Source organism: Asparagus officinalis, chromosome 6, assembly GCF_001876935.1.
Source record: "Asparagus officinalis chromosome 6, Aspof.V1, whole genome shotgun sequence".
Lineage (NCBI taxonomy): Eukaryota > Viridiplantae > Streptophyta > Magnoliopsida > Asparagales > Asparagaceae > Asparagus > Asparagus officinalis.
In genome coordinates, this window is record NC_033799.1 from 39,819,294 (window position 1) to 39,837,527 (window position 18,234).

An 18,234-nucleotide genomic window follows, 5' to 3' on the forward strand; every position below is an offset into this window, starting at 1 on the left:
AGCTCAAGAAGTGAAGAAGACGGGTATTCCGTGTCCCTATCCAAGAGAATGAGATTCAATACCGTACCCGGCAAAATTCAATCTGATTAACTTCACACCATTTGATGGGAAGAGCTCGCCTACTCAACACTTGATTTATTTCAAGTCTCATTTAGGCATGATATCTGGAAATAAGGCTTTAATGGTCCGGTCATTCATTGGCACCCTTCGTGGGCCCACCTTCGATTGGTACCGACGTCTTAAGCTAGGGAGCATCAATTGCTGGGATGACATAGAAAGTTTATTCCTCAGCAATTTCTTCGATGATGACACTGAAGTGTCAATCGGAACCCTTTTGGATGAGAAGCAAAAAGACGGAGAGTCAGTCAACAATTTTGTGAAGCGCTTCCGTAACAAGACAATGAATTGCAGAGATCCTGTTACAGAGGAGTTCATCCTGCAAACATGCCACAATAATCTCTTCATCGATGTCCTGGAAGCCCTGGGGGTCGTACCATCCAAAACTTAGAAAGATTTAAAAATGCACAGTGAACAAGCTGAACACTTTCTTAAAAGAAAGAAAGCTGAGAGAAGTCGACCAATGACATCTGCAATCACTGGGAACGCGACTCCCGATCCGAGGTTTCAAAAGGAGTATTCTTTCGAAGATGATGAAGCTCCAGCCATCTTGAAATACCTCCTCGCCAATGACAAAATCGAGCTACCACCTATTAAAGATCAGGAGGGATCTAAGAAGATTACGGATCCAAACTACTGTGCGTACCACAGAAGGATTCTTCATCCCACCGAGATTTGCTTTGGACTCAAAAACAAAATCCAAGCCTTAATTGACTCCGGTGTCATAACGGCGAAACAAGACAAGTAAAAACGACTCCAACTCCATGGGATACACGAGTATAAACTGTTTTCCCCTAACTCCGAAGAGTATACGAGTATAAACTGCTTCTTCATGTGACTCCATGGGATACACGAGTATAAACTGTTTTCCCCTAACTCCGAAGAGTATACGAGTATAAACTGATTCTTCACCTCACTCCGAAGAGTATACGAGTATAAACTGCTTCTCAACACTCCAAAGAGTATACGAGTATAAACTGCTCCTCGATACTCCAATAGGTATATGAGTCTAAACTGTTTCCCACTATCGACGGGAAGTTCCTGTAAAATTTTTACATGTAATATTCTTAAGGATAACCCGGTCATGTAACTCAACATGATGTTAGACCCAGTTTCGCGAAGAAAGCTGGGGGTGGATGGTTCATGTAACGGGAAGTTCTCGGAAGAATGCTATATGTAATTTTCCTAGGGATAACCCGATCATCACAAACAAAGTGATAAACACCGCATCCCCACGGTGATTTCCGAATACTCTTTTGCTGAGATGAGATTCGATCACTTCATTAGATCAATCTTCCCTCACAAAACCCTTACATGGTCAAACCTTTAAACAGTTAGGACCAAAGCCAAAATCCCCTCTCGATTCGTTTCATGAACGAGAGGTCCACAAATTGAACGATCAAACCTTTAAACAGTTAGGATCGTCTCAAATTCCCATTTTGGTCAAACCTTTAAACAGTTAGGACCAAAGCCAAAATCCCCTCTCGATTCCTTCCATGAACGAGAGGTCCACTCAAATTGAACGATCAAACCTTTAAATGGTTAGGATCGTCTCAAATTCCCATTTGGTCAAACCTTTAAACAGTTAGGACCAAAGACAAAATCCCCTCTCAATTCCTTCCATGAAAGAGAGGTCCACTCAAATTGAACGATCAAACCTTTAAACAGTCAGGATCGTCTCAAACCCCTATTTGGTCAAACCTTTAAATAGTTAGGACCAAAGCCAAAATCCCCTCTCGATTCCTTCCATGAACGAGAGGTCCACTCAAATTAAACGATCAAACCTTTAAACAGTTAGGATCATCTCAAACCCCTATTTGGTCAAACCTTTAAATAGTTAGGACCAAAGCCAAAATCCCCTCTCGATTCCTTCCATGATTTAAGGATAACCCGATCATATAGCTAAACATAATGATAAACTCAGTTTCGCAAGAAAAAGCTGGGGGTGGATGGTTCATGTAACGGGAAGTTCTCGGAAGAATGCTATATGTAATTTTCTTAGGGATAACCCGATCATTACAAACAAAGCGATAAACACTACATCCCCACGGTGATTTACGAATACTCTTTTGCTGAGGTGAGATTCGATCACTTCGTTGGATCAATCTTCCCTCACAAAATTCTCTCATGGTCAAACCTTTAAACAGTTAGGACCAAAGCCAAAATCCCCTCTTGATTCCTTCCATGAACAAGAGGTCCACCTTCGATTTGCGCAATCAAACCTATAAAAGTTAGGATTGCTTCCAATCTCAATTGATCAAACCTTATTCAGATTCTCTGAATAGAAATCCCACTTCAAATTTCCTTTGTACCAGGAGATAGAATATAAAATTCTTCCTCTCCGATTCTGGGTTTATCTCTACCAACAAACAAGAGACCAGGAGATAGAATATAAAATTCTTCCTCTCCAATTCTGGGTTTATCTCTACCAACAAACAAGAGACCAGGAGATAGAATATAAAATTCTTCCTCTCCAATTCTGGGTTTATCTCTACCAACAAACAAGAGACCAGGAGATAGAATATAAAATTCTTCCTCTCCAATTCTGGGTTTATCTCTACCAACAAATAAGAGACCAGGAGATAGAATATAAAATTCTTCCTCTCTGATTTTGGGTTTATCTCTACCAACAAATAAGAGACCAGGAGATAGAATATAAAATTCTTCCTCTCCAATTTTGGGTTCATCTCTACCAACAAACAAGGGACCAGGAGATAAAATATAAAATTCTTCCTCTCCATGATTGGGTTCATCTCTACCACCAAAAAAGAGACCATGTTACTCCAATAGGTACACGAGTCTAAACTGTTTCCCTACTCTCAACAGGAAGTTTCTGAAAAATATTACTCAGAATATTCTTAAGAATAACCTGATTACCTCCCAACGGGTATATGAGGTTAAACTATTTCCCGAACACTCCAATAGAGCATATAAGTATAAACTATTTCTCCATTCTTCGACAGTAGTTCAAATTCAAGACTTCGACAACGGCCACGCGATAAACGCAGCACCGAAGGAATTTTAGCTATTCTACAAAGTACTGAATAGGCTAAAAGATGAAGAAGTCAAGAATTGAAGCCATCCACAGACTATGTTACGCAACTTCCTAAACAAAGTACTCAAGAAATTGCAAGGAAAGCTTATCATATCCAAAGTGTCCCAGACTCCTCTCCAAAAATGATGAGTCTGAGATACTTTGGAGGGGGTATCTGTAGGCGTCAAAAAAATACTTACAGACATCCAAATACCACTCAAGGCAAAGAGAAGATGATAAACGTCATTCTCTTAATTAGAGGGAATCATTCAAACGAAGTGAGACAACATGTACACACCAACCGCAGCACTTGGTGCCACGGCTCAGGCGCGGCAGCTCATGATGCCGCGGCTATGACGCGGCAGTATATGGTGTCGCGGCTGAGATGCGTCAGCATATAGTGTCGCGGCTGAGACGCGGCAGCCTAGAGTGCAGCGACTATTATAGGGGAGTGCTGCGACAGTTACAAGACAGTTGTACGATGATTATTTGAAGCCCACGTGGCGGCATATCAGAGATAGAACGTGTGCTGACGTGGACAAGCAGTTAAACCACGAAAAAGGTGGTTAAAGGTCGTGGGAGAACTGTTTCAAACACGTATGAACGTGGGTGTAACTGCGTACGGGTAACCGTCCCTTTGGCCGCTGCAGTCCACACTGCCGCGCCAATAGCCGCGACAGTGTTGGCTGTCGCGGCCAAAGAGCAGTTACTTGGTCAGTTGTTTCACCTCCATTTTAACTATTGTGCACTCATACCCCTATAAATACCTCCCTAGACACGAAATAAAGGGGGGAGAGAGCATTTTGGAGCAGAAGAGACTTGAGCTTTTGGTGATTTTGAGGAAGAAAGAGAGAACTTTCACCCTTTGACAAGCATCATTTGGTGATTCCTAGAGATCTAAGCTCAGACTTGATCTTTGGAAGAGTGAACATCTTACATCGATAAGATATTCGCTTTTAAATCTTTACTTTGATAAACGAGGTAAGAATTCCCAAAACCTTCACGATTCAATCAGAATCTGTGAATCGGTGGTCCACGGGTTAACGCACCCCCGGCACAGGCAAAGATCCCACATAAGCAGCGATCCAAACAACGATCCTGCGTTTGTTTCTAAAAAGTTGTAATTTTTCTTTTGTTGTGTAAGAGAAGTCTTATAAAAAGACTATTTCTTTTGAATTTATTGTAATCGACCGAAGATATAATGAATTCCACAACGAAGTCAACTTTCGACGAAAACAATAAACATGCTCATGTGTACAAATATGATTATTGTGATCGTTTTGGTCATTTGGCTAAGTATTATTTTTTATTTAAAAAGAATTCACTTTTGCCAAATGTTTCTAAAGAACAACATGTGTTTCAATGTAATGTTTGTGTTAGATTTGGACATCTTATAAAATTTTGTTATGATTTGCAAAAAACTTCTAAGTTGCAAAATGTTCCAAGTAGACCCTTATTTAAAAATGTTTCGCATTTGCAAAAAAGTTCAAATAATTCACCTTTATTTGCAAATGTTTTACGTGCACATTCACATGGTTAACATAAACAAATGCATCCTCTTTATTGCACTTATTGCAATCGAATGGGTTATTTGCATAATTATTGCTATGACCGGACCCGTACACAAAATGTGCCCAAAAAGGATCATAACTCAATGTGCCCAAAAAGGTTCATAACTCTAGGACTTTAAGCTTTAATGATAGGGATCATGTCCCTAAACTCTTTGGTGCCAAGAGTAATTGGGTACCAAAACAAGTTCGATCTTTGAGAACAAATTTTTTTAACTTCTTTTTTTTTCATGTTCTTAAAGATGATTTTTATTTGAGTTTTTTGCAAACAATTTTTAAAATAGTTAAAAGTAAGTATTTTAAAATATATATATACATTTTATATTTTTGATAAATCAAAATGATTTTTAGATTTTCAAAACCATAGTTCATATTTCTCATGTGTTTTATTGTCTTAGTTTGAACTATGTTGTTTTTAATTCATTTTGATATAAACGATGTGTTTGTGCTTTATGAGATCATTGTAAAATATTCTTTTGATGATATTTATGTATTTGTACTTATGGATCATCAATTAATGCTTTATAATGTATTCTTTATATGGTTTGATTAAATTTATCCAAGAAAGATTTCCTTTTGTTGATCAAACGTCTGTTTTGAAACATACTTTGTTTTGAGTTTATATATGAGAGGTTTATTTTTTTTTTTGCAACCTCTCGGATGTATTAATTCTTTGTTTCAAATTATATTTATCGGGTATTCATATGGGTTGACATAAGCTTTTTTTGTTTTTGTTGATAATGAGTATATTAATCTTTTATGTATTTATCCAAAGCATACTAATCTTTGATCTTTATGGATAAAACTTATAAATGTTTCAACAAATTTTCATATATATAGGAAAGATGTGTCCATTATTTACATTGATACAAAATATTCTTTTTAGTGGACATCTTTGCCTAACCTCTTTGCTTATAGATTTTTTTTTTTTGGTGATTTGAGTATGTTTGTCATTTAAATCATGTATTTACTCAATCATTTTTTTAAATGACACTTTATGCTTTTCCATGAACTCTTATTTGGACTCTCTTTTGGTATCAATGTTATTGCCTTTCTTGGATTCATGAATTTTCATGAACAAGATTTTGGTTTTCATAAGTTTTTATGAACTTATACTTTGTTTTTATGTATTGAGACATCATTGTCATCATAATGTATTTATATATGTTCTCAAACAATTATAATTTATGGTTTGATAACTTATGAATTTTCTTTTGGATTTATTAACAAATCATTTGATTCTTGATTTTTTATTTTTAAACCTTTGATTTTCATTTTTGAGATTTTTTTTTTGTTTTTGATATATATCCTATGGATGTATATTTATGTTTTAGACTCTTTTGGCTCTATTCTTAATGATACATGTATATGTGTTTACTTGATCGATCTTTGTATGTAAGTTGTGTTTAGCATACTTTACATCTATAATTGCTCACACATGTTTTCCTTGATCATTATTGCATATATTCTATATGGCTTTTTGATAGGGAGAGCCTGTCCCTATTTTTGTTTATACTCACTTGTGCTTTTTGTTAGGGGGAGCTTTCACTCTCTTCTTAATCGTATTATTTATTCCCATTTTTCATGTTGCCTAAGGGGGAGAAAAATGTGAGTATAAGTATTTATTTTTAGCCTTATTGATTTTATATATATATTGGTAAATTGTTTGTCATCATCAAAAAGGGGGAGATTGTTAGCCTTCTTATTTTGATGATGATTTAACAAACAATTTACGACTAATATTGTTTTTAGTATTTTATTTTGTGTTGTTTAGTATACACAAGAAATGAGCTACATTGATATTGAAGCCTATACAAATCAAGTGAACCAATCAAGTTCAAGCTTCATATGATTCACTCTTGGTATAGTTAGTATAAGTTAATATGTAATGTGTACTAATTCTTCAAGCTCAAATTTTACACACATATTTATTTGTGAAATTTCTCAAACCATAAGTGTTTTTATGTAAAATATATATTAATATGCTTTGGACTATACAAACATTATAAATATTTTTTATTAAGTCCATAAAAACATTATACAAGTTTTCAAAACTTGATTTGAGCAAAATGTCAAATTTAACATGTTTAAATACACATGTATTTTAGTGTTTTTTGAATGTTTCTGAAATTTCACAAATGGTAAGTGAAAATTGAAAATTTTCTTTTCCAACATGTTTGTATTCATATTTATAAACTTTTCCCAAAGTTTTATATTTTTTAGAAATTATTTACTATTTTTTAAAGCCTCTCAAAAGTCAGATTTTTAATATGCACAGTCTCTGTGCATGTTCATAAGTCGACTTATCAATACTGATAAGTCGACTTATGTACTGCTCTGGAGTGTGTGTTTTTCCTCTACCAAGTTGACTTATCAGACTTTGTAAGTCGACTTATAGCAAGTTGACTTGTGATCCTATATAAGTTGACTTATAGCTTGTTTTTCAGTCTGTTATTTTCTTCTGTCAAATCGACTCGTGTGCATTGTTAAGTCGACTTATAGCACTGTTAAATCAACTTATAAATCTGATCGTTGTACAGTAATGACTATTTCCAGATTCTGTTTTTGGTTGGGTTTTTGGTCATTTTCTTTGATTCTTGGGCTGGTTTCTTCAAGCCTATAAATACTCCTTTACGTTAACTATTTCCAAAAAACCAAAGAATGTTTTAAACAAGTTTTAAAAGAGTTTTAAAGTTTGATTAAGTTTGTTTCAAGTTTGGTGTTTGGTTTTCACAAAGAGGAGCTTATATCCTTGGTTGAGGAATTCATCCTCAACCCTTCATCATCTACTCTTTGTGCTTATAGAGAAGTTTCCCTAACTCAATTATCTAGCATTTTATTCTTGAATTTCATATCTATGTTATTGTTAGTTCCTTTTGAGTTAGATTTTACTTGTACTCATTTATCACACACGCATCCCTATTGAGCTTCTAGGATTACATACACTATATTAAGGGTTGTGGTAAGCAATATTGTGAGAGTGAGCTTTATTATGTTCTCATTCATTATTAGATAACAAATTATTATATTTGAGCTTCAGTTGTGAGTATCACTTTATAATACACATTTACACCGAGAGGAGTGTGTGGTGAGGACGTAGTCGATTCTAAGAGGAGTGGGGTTGGTAGTAAAGCCTAGAGAGAGGTAGGAAAGGTGAGCACTTGAGGGAGGCGATACGTGAAGACTAACACTTGAGGTTGTAGTTTGTGTGTATGTACATTGTGAGTGACTTGTAGAGTTTTCGGTGAACTAGAAAACCGAGTGTGTGGAGAAGTTTCAGCTTCCAAACTAGGTGTGTTGATATAGTGGAGATCTCCTCGAGGTGAGGAGCGGAGACGTAGGTCAAGGGTTGACCGAACTCCATGATCATATCTTGTGTTTGAGTTTGCTTTGTGTATATTAATTTTGTGCTTGTAATTTACATTCTTTCCCATAACTCATTCATTTATCTTTTGCAAGAATTAATTAATCAAGAAAGTTTTAATTAGCATAAAATCGGAATTAGATTAGCATTGACCTTATTCACTCTCCTCTAGGGTCTAACATGTTCATCTTCTTCAATCATCAGCAACAATGGCACCAAGAAGAAGACTACCTCAAAATCCAAAATAGCCGCTCTCGCGGCTCAGAAACTATCGTTGGTTTCCACTGCCGACGTCACCGCAGCTCAGGCGGGTGCACCACCACCATAAATTTCTTCCGTCAGTGGTGAGTGCCAACCTTCGTGGCTGTAAAACTTTCTTTGACAAGTTTTGATATCTGAACAATAAGGAAACTCGTTCTGATGTTGTAATGCAGCATTCCACTTCTGCCTATAATATTTTGAAACACATGGTTTGAATTTTGCGTTTGATTTTTGAAACACTGGGTTTGAACTCTACGTTTGATTTTTTTGAAACACTGGGTTTGAACTCTGCGTTTGATTTTTTAAAATGAAGGGTTTGAACTCTGCGTTTGATTTTTTAAAATGCAGGGTTTGAACTCTGCGTTAATTTTTTGAAACGCATGGTTCGAAATCTTCGTTTAACGTAGGGTTTGAACTTTGCGTTTGATTTTTGTTTTTTTGGTTCTGTGCTAACTAATTATTTCTTCTATTTGTAGTGTGCTATTCTAATGAGCCTCTTTCCTTCCATCACCATTTTGGGCATGAAGGTGGTGTGGACTTCAACATGACATTCAACCTATACCGAGAATTTCTCATCTTCAAAGATACTGACAAGGAGCGTTCGCATACCATTACTCAAGCCTTTCTAGCGACTCTCAAGATCCTAACTACAGATGCCCAATTTGAAAACACAGACCATAAAAAGTTTAACAAACCGACATTTCTGTTTGGAGACTCCATTGAGATTAAGAAGGCTATCATATATGATGGGGATTATAAATGGTTGAGGAAGGTGGGAGATCGTCATCTCTTTCTAGCAAACATGGAGAGGATGTTCCCTCTCTCATACTATCAATGTGCTTCCACTCCAAGGCGCATGCATTAGGATCTTATCAAGGAGCAGGACGGAGTCGCAGCTGGCACTCTAACTTTTTATAGCGTCTGCACTGTAGGTTACAACCGACAGGTGTCTGCTCTGGGCCTATGCCTGTTTTCAAGAGAATACCCCATTGGTGAAGTAGCTAGCCCGCTAATACCTTCATCCGAAGATTTATGGCAGTGAAAGGCAAATTTCCTTCACAAGTATTCAAGTATCTTGGCTGGGTTCATTACACAAAAGTAGGATGGTTGACTCGGATGATAGATTTTGTTTTGAATGAATTTTAACCAGATCTAGACTTGGTTGTCCTGTAATGGCTACTATATATGGAATTGCTCAGAATCATTACAACTTTTTCATAATATTAGAGCGGTATAATCCGGAGACATGTACTTTCTTCACTCCAGTTGGAGAGTTAGGATTTGCTATCCATGAGATGTGACATCTCTGGTCTTCCTTTTAGGGATCTACCATACGAGGAGTTTGTTTCAGGAGCAGCAGAGCTTAACCTTTTGAGAAAACCCAGCCCTAAAATTTATGACACTCTTTGGGAAGTTATGTATCGCTTTCAAATCTGCACTCAATTGATATGAACGAGAGGAAGTAATATAAAGCAGTTGTCGTTGGCATAATATTTGTTTCAAAATCTAACTCATAATGCTGCTGCTGTATCTCGTCTGGCTGTGAGCACTCCGGTGGACATCCAAGCCCGGATCGAGAACTATACTGCTCACTACGTTAATGAGGGAAGAGAGGACATTTTCCCAGCACAGACCGAATTTGAGAGTTTCCATCATCAAACATCAATCCATATATCGGATATGGCCTTGTTAGTAGGATTCCTCATGTTGTGGTTGAAACGTTGCGTGGTCCCCTCCAGGCCCGTAGATGCTCTTACTATCGAGGTAGTATACCCAGCTATCCTTTTAGCTCATGGGGTACCTTTAAAGCTGCTCTCAGCAATGATAAGTTGTTTACAACATGATTTGCGTGAACTGGCCCTAGATTTCATCCAAGTTAAAAAGACAGGTTCTGGAGAAAAGAAGCAATTTACAACTCCCAACCCTTGTATGCTAATGTCGTACACCTATCTTATAGCATGGTACATTTCTCACTATCCTTCACTAATGAGTGTTTCCTCTTCCGAAGGTGACGTGTTCATTCTATTTCTATAACAGTTAGAAGCGGCCACTTGGGAGGGGACATACATGGTTAATGTTCGTGAGATTTTGTCGAGAGATGTTAACTACCACATTATTGTCCGCTTCTTCCCTGACTTTGAAGGCAGAGGATATGGTAGAGTATTTCAAGATGTGAAGGGTCCTAACGACTTTAGTTTATTGAATAGTAGTATCTTTTGTTGTCTGCTCAACATTAGGCCGGGCTACCTTCTCTATCGTTAGGGAGAAAAGTGTATAATTGAGTCATACCAACCATATAGGTTTGCCCGACAATTTGGGTATGATCAATTATATGTTGGGAATCCTCAGGCTTAACTCGCCACTATCAGTAATTTATACGAAGGAGCCAGGGCTTGGTACTACTCGGTAGCGGGTGGTACCAGGGCAACATTTAAATTTCCATACAATATGCCTAATTCTTTTACCTCCGTGGGATTTTGTAATTGGTACCACACCGCTTCTCAGATGCCCGAGTACAAGTTGAACTTATCTAATCTGAGAGAGGTCAAAAAATGTATGTTTCTAAGAGGGGATCTAGGATGTCTCGTCTAAGAGAAATAAACGAGTACTTGGATTATGAAGAAGCGACTACTGAGGAGGAAGGGGGTCAGTCAGCTGAAGAAGCTCAAACCGGAGAAGCTTGGGTAGCTGAAACTCCCAAAACAAGAGCTGCTAGGGAAAGGACTCTTACATCAGAAGAAGTTGGTGAGTATGACAGACGAACCCGTCAAAAGTTGATAGTAGGTTCTTCTCCTGTTAGGAGTCAACAGGGGGGGAGGATAGATTAATGACGGATGCTTTCAAGTCCACTGAGAGAGTGGAAAGACAAGAACCTACCACTGTAAGCCTTCCCCGTCGAACTAGACTCCGTTCTATGGGTCTTGTTTTATCAAGTGGATCTTCTTCCTATCACCCCTTAAATGAGGAAGAGGGTGAGGGTGAGTCACTTGCTGGGGATGCATAATCTTTCCCCACAACGGATCATGTTGATTCAATAGCTCCAAGTCAAGCTTCAGGTGTCGCTCCTTCTATCACAGAGGCGATACCTTCAACAACTCCATCTGAAGGGGTTAGGGCTCTTGTAGATGAACCTATAGTGGACGAACCTGAAAAACTTGGCAAAAGTCAATCTCCTTCCACCTCAGTATTACTGCCAGCTATAAAGGATACGATTCCTAGCCGAACAATAGGAATCATGACTAAGCTAGTTGCGGTCGTGAGTTTGCCTGGACCTTCGGTAGCAGATGAGGAGGAGGAAGTGGATTATGATACCTCTTCACACGGTGACGGTGACGATGATGGGGATGATGATAGTGGCTGCAACGATGATGATTTTGGTGATTGAGATATTCCACCATCGTCCTATTCTGACAAGTCGTCGGCCTACATCCCTCCTTCTCCCGTCGGTAAGTGTTGTCCACTCTAAACTTTCTGGTATTTTCTTTTTATAAACTAACAGATTTCCTGTGTAGAATCCCCAACTCCTGCAGCTAAAGGGACTATCATTATGACTTCTCTACTAGAGCAGCAGGCACTGACAACTCCTCCACCAGAGTAGGCACATATAGTGACAACTCCTTCAAAAGAGAAATCACCTCCATTGACGATTTCTCTCAAACCTACAGGGACTGAGAATACACCAAGTTCAACTCAAGCAGAAGTGCTCATGGCTCTCCCCTCAAGTCCTTCATAATTGGATGCTATAGTGCCTTCTCTGGTTTCTTAACCATCATCACCGACTATTCTCATACCGAGTTCTACAACTTCAGGGGCCCCGGTAACATCTCCTGCTGCTTCTCTAAGCCCAGAGGTCATTCCCTCCGTGCTTAAAGTTCTTATGGAGCAGTTGGAGAATATAATGAAGATGACAATTGAAGAAGTTAGTGCTGGATGGGCTTCATTCGATTCTTTCAAGACGATATTATTAAACTATCTGAGCTGTATCAGATATGTGGACAACGCTCATGGCTTTGTCACTGCTAAGATAGTATCCCTCGCTTGGAAGAGGACTTGAAAGCTTTGGAAGAATTGCATTGTGCTGATCTTACTACTCAGATTACATTAACCTTTGCTAATTTCCAGGCTGAAGCAGCACATAAATACGAAGTCCTACAAAAGAGCTTAGCTGAAAAAGAGCTTGAGATTACATTCTTGAAGAGCCAATACGCTCAGAGGCAAGAAGCAGTGAATGCTTCCAATACCGCTATACAAACATCTCAAGCAGAAATTAATCAATTAGAGGTGGAGTTGGCCCGACACAAGGCTGAGCTTGGTTGAGAAGAAGGAATCCTGAAAAGGCTCACTCTTGAAAGCGTAACGACTTATGCTACTTACCGCATAGCGGCCGATGTTCTTAAGAGTACCCAGAAGGAAGTTGCTATAGCAATGTCAGACGAGAATGAACTTAAGAAGAGAGCTGAAATGGTACTAGCCACTCATGAGGAAAAGCTCTCTGCTATAAAGTCCCGGTTCGCATCTTTTAACTTAATGGGCTCAGTGGCTTAATTCTGTATTGCTCATTTTGATCAGAACAATATTTTGTATCACTTCTTAATTTTTGAATAAAAAGTGATATCATTCTAGCTTTTCATTGTTTCTTATGTGTCCTATTTTGACTCAAAACAATGAAAATAATTAAAAATGCCAGAGGTGTGATTTTAACTTAGCATAATTTCCCATATAAAGCAAGATTTAACACTTTTCTTTATTATTGTTTAAGATAATTCTAGAAAATTTCAATCTGCTGGGGATGTTTATTAGCTACCAGACTTGATATTCTGTTTAAGAATCATCAAACCATTGGAGTTGATTGTCATTCTCCTGAAAAGAATTAACAAACTTGTTTCTTCCTGTGTTATATTTTCACTTGAAATACTAAAAGAAACTTCTAAGTGCCAGAGGTGTAATATTAACGTAATGTGAACTTTCACTTAGAATGAGATTCAGAAATTTTCTTTTCTTTATCACCACTTGAGGTAATTCTAGAAAAGTTTAATCCGCTGGGGATTTCATGAACACTTATTACTCACATGCAAAAGAATAACAAGTTGAAAGGGGGTTTTAACTGTTAGAGGTATAGTGTTAACGTAACAGCGATTTGTGGACTTATCATCCTATTAAAGAGAATTGATAAGTGATTTTAATTGTTAGAGGTGTGATATTAACGTGACGAGTTTGTGGACCTATCGCTCTATTGAAAAGAGTGAATAAGTTGATTTTGTCATAGGTGTGATATTAACATGACAGGAATGATTGTCAGAGGTATGATGTTAACGTGACAGGAGTTTATTGCGATCAGGGTAACTTTAAGGATCTATTATCCTATTGACGAGGATTGATAAGTAGATGGTCAGAGGTATGATATTAACGTGATAAAAATTTGTATACTTGTGATTTGAATAATATTTGGGAAATTTATTACTCTGTTGAAGGGAGTTGATAAATTGATTGCAATTTGAGCTATCTTGAGGGATTTACCGATATGTTGATGAAAGTCAATAAGCTGATTTTGATGGAGGAATTCTTATCACATCGGAGTGATGTAAACTAAATCCAAACTCTGTGGAGGCAAATGGTCATTGTAAGTGTAATGTTAAGGAATTTTGGCAGCTGATACAGCTTGAGCCATGTTGAAAGTGTACAGAGGTTTTGTCAACATTCTGTCAAAAGTGTTTGTGATACATGACTTTCATGCGAATAATTGTCATGTTGGAAATGTGGGTTAAACCCATCATTTGAGATTTGTAATGCAAAGGTGAGTTTTACATTTGATTAATCGAAACACATGGTTGACACACGCATTGAAAGTTCGAAACGCGGGTCTAACTCTATGTTTAGAGTTGAAAAATACAGGGTTGGGCCTGACGTTTAGAAGGCTAACCGCCTTATCTATAAACGCTAAGAATGCGTTTAGATGGTTGGGATTCTATTCTAGAATCCCATAACGAATTAACAGCTTGGCTGTTGTTATAAATAGACCTAATCGATCAAATCAAGAGTCGTTTGACTCTTTCTTGTTTTCGTCTTGATTTCTCGAATGAGAGCTCTCGTTATTTTCGAAGGAATCTCTAACGACCTTCATCTTCTATATCTGTCGATATCTATGGCACCCAGGAGGATGAGCTCTGGCTCTAAGAAAGTCATGGGGATGACTTTGGAAACGCCCGCAGGTTAAGGACACCGTCGGTGTTCTTGCTTTCACGGGCACACCGTCATCACCATTGCCTCCATATGGACCTCCCTGTTATGGTAAGTGACAACTATTGTAACTTGTTTCGAGAAGTTTTCAAAACCATAAATGGGTTCTTGACAACGAGAAAGACGACTTTTTTTTAATTGAAATGCAGAGTTTGGACTCTGTGTTAATTATGAAACACAATGTTGACTCCTGCATTTTGAAATCTGAACGTGGGTCTTGTGTTTGAGATTGCAAACGTGGGTCTTGACCTCTGCGTTTGAGATAAAAAAACGTAGGTCTTGACCTCTGCGTTTGAGATCGAAAACGCGGGTCTTTTGCCCTCTGCATTTGAGATTAGTCTTTTGGATTTATATCAGTAACTTGTTTCAGCTACTCACTTCTGCCTTTTGTTTTACAGGGTTTTTCCCTAATGTACCGCTCTCTCATAATCTTCATTTTGGGTACACTGGTGGTCTAGATGATGATGAGACTTTTGGTTTTCGTGAAAGGATTCCCCTATGCAATTTCCCTGATTTAGAGCAAACGCATTAGATCATGGAAGCCAGATGTTCTACCCTTAGGATTTTGATCACCAACCTTGACATGGAGACGCCGGCAGGTGACGACCAATTCATAAAGCCAGCATTTTTGTTTAGGGATCGCATAGTGGCGGATGACAGACTTATACATGTGGAAGACTCCAGGCTTCTATGCAGAATCAATAACCATTTCTTCTTTCTCCCGAGCATGAAGAGTATGTATCCGCTCTCTTATTTTCTAAGTGTCAGCTGCCATAGAGGTTTGGTTTTTGACCTCGTCAAGGAGAGGGAGAACATATCACCTGGATCTAGTCGACGAGCTCGTATACAGATTGATGGACAAGTTAAGGGCCAGAGACCTGGTAGATTTGAGAAAAAAGATCTTGCTCAAGAGATGCCCCTTCCGGCGAACGTTTTCATTCGCAGATTCATTTGTGCTTGGGGTCCCTGCGCAAGCCTTCTGGTCTCCCGGTTGGGTATATTTTGGAGAGGGTGGTTGGTGGACTCGCATGGTGGACTTTGTCCTCGAAGACCTTAAGGAGCCACTTGCCCAATCCGGCCTTACAATCCCAGTGTTGTCCACCCGGCGTGGGATTATTCAAAGCTATCATAATTTCTTTGCTATGCTAGAATGATACAATCCGGATAGCTGCACATTCTTCACACCCGTCGGAGAACTAGGTTTCGCTCTCCATGAAATGTAAGCAGTATTAAGGCTACATTCGGAAAGATGCCCTATGAGGAGTTCATCCTGAAAACACCCTAGAGCGGGTGAATAGGGTTTATGTTAATCTAATCTGATTTAATACCAATTTAAAACTAATTAACAAATATATCCTAGCAAGAATGATATACAACAAGATATATGTAAGGATATACAAACAAGGGTAAGTAAACTATAAACAAATACAAACAATATAGTGGATAAATTAAACAATGAGAGAATGGCGATAGAGAAAAACAAAATTTTGTGCACAAGCCAAACTCAAACACACAAGAAATGATCACGGAGTTCGGACCTTTCGTCCTACGTCTCCGCCCCCCACTCTTGGGGAGAAATCCACTATCACACTGGCTTTTCAATGCTCACCCGAAAATGTTTACACCACACAATCTCAGTTTTCAACACTCACCGATCAACGTTCACAATCACTCACAATGTAACTACACAAATACCATCTTAAGTGTTGGTCTCTCACGTGTCTTCCTCAAGTGCTCGGAATTACTACCTCTCACTAGGCTTTACTACCGACGCCACTCCTATTGGGACTGACCACGTCTCTCATCTCTACACTCCTCTTGGTGTATTTGTACAATACAAAGTGAACCTCACAAATGAAAGCTGTACAACAAATAATTGTTCTCTAAACAAGGTGAGAACTCAATTTAGCCTAACTCAATGTTACATTCTCATAATCCCAAATATACTATGTATGAAAATACTAAAAGCTCAATGTGGGTGTGTGTAACAAAGAGTATCAATACAAACAACTAAACTCAATATGAAATCTAGCGTATGGAAATTATGATCAAAACAATAAATAGCTAGAATTGAGTTTAAGAAAAACTTCTGTATAGATCAAGAGAGAGAAAGAGATGAGTTGAAGTTCAAGCACCAAAGGATGATCTCTTCTAGCTCTTGTGAAAATTTCTTCATAAACTTGAAACTCAAACAAACATTTAAACAAACTTTAAACTCTTGTAAACTTGTTTTAAACACTTCTTAATTGCTTCAGAATATTAGAGGGCAAGGGGTATATATAGGATCATAAGACAAAGCCCAAAAACCAAGAAAAACCAAGCAAAAAGACAAAATAATGGAAACTAGAAATATAGCCGTTATAGGCTATCAGTCGACTGACGGGATGGATCAGTCGACTGGTGAGCTGACCGTTATAGGCAACTCATAGCACAGCAGTCGACTGAAGACCTCATCAGTCGACGAATCAGTCGACTAAATAAAAAACAAAAACTTTTTACAATTCTAGGTGATTTCTTCAGTCGACTGAACACTTGCATCAGTCGACTGATAACATAATATCAACATGTAATGAAAAGTAAAAATAAATTTCAAGAGCCTTTAAAAAATAGCAAATAAATTCTAAAAAATATAAAACTTTGGAAAATATTTATAAACATGATAATAAACATATAACAAAAAGAATTTTTAGAATTGCACTTTCCAAAAGTAAAAACTCATCATTTTGCAAAATAGTCCAAAAACATGAAAACTAAACAACGCATGTTTTTGACATTTTGACTTAACTAATGTTTTGAAAACTTTTGAATGAGTTTATAGACTTAATGAAATGAGATAAAATATTATTATGAAGTATACAAACTAAAAACTCAATATTATACAAAAATAAAGTTTTGCACAATATATGCATTTGACAAAATGATAAATATGAAACATATAAATATGTATATGAGTGTATATTTGTTTCATATCTATATCACTAAACTAAAACCATTTATCCACATGAAAACAAACAGGTATGTATACAAATATTTATTTTTCTTGTAAAAACTTTATTTGTGGATAAAACATGAAAACGGATAGGCCAATGAATTTTAACACACAAAACATAAACCTAAAACTAAATTACCGAAGCTATCTTGATCTTTAATATGCTTTTCTTAGTAAACTTTGCGGATGAAGCTTGAACTTGAATTTTTGACTTGAATTGCATTGCTTCACTCTACTATTCCGTCAACCTCCATTTGATATGATCATTATGGCGCAATCCATCTAACCTCCAACTCATTGTTTGTCTAGAATAAATAAGAAAACACAAACACTAGATAAACAATGTTAGTCACAAATTGTTTGTTAAAACAACATTAAAACAAAAAGGCCAATAATCTCCCCCTTTTTGATGATGACAAACAATTTATCAATATGATATAAAATTAATAAAAAAATACTATATACTCACATATTTCTCCCCCTTTGGCAACATCAAAAATGGGGATATAAAAGAAATAGGAAAGTAAAAACTCCCCCTACCTATAAGCATGGTGAGTATAGAAACAAATAATTAGGAATAGCTTCCCCTATCAAAAAGCCTTAATGAAATATATGTAATAATGATCAAGGCAAACATATGTGAGCAAGCATAGATGTAACGTAT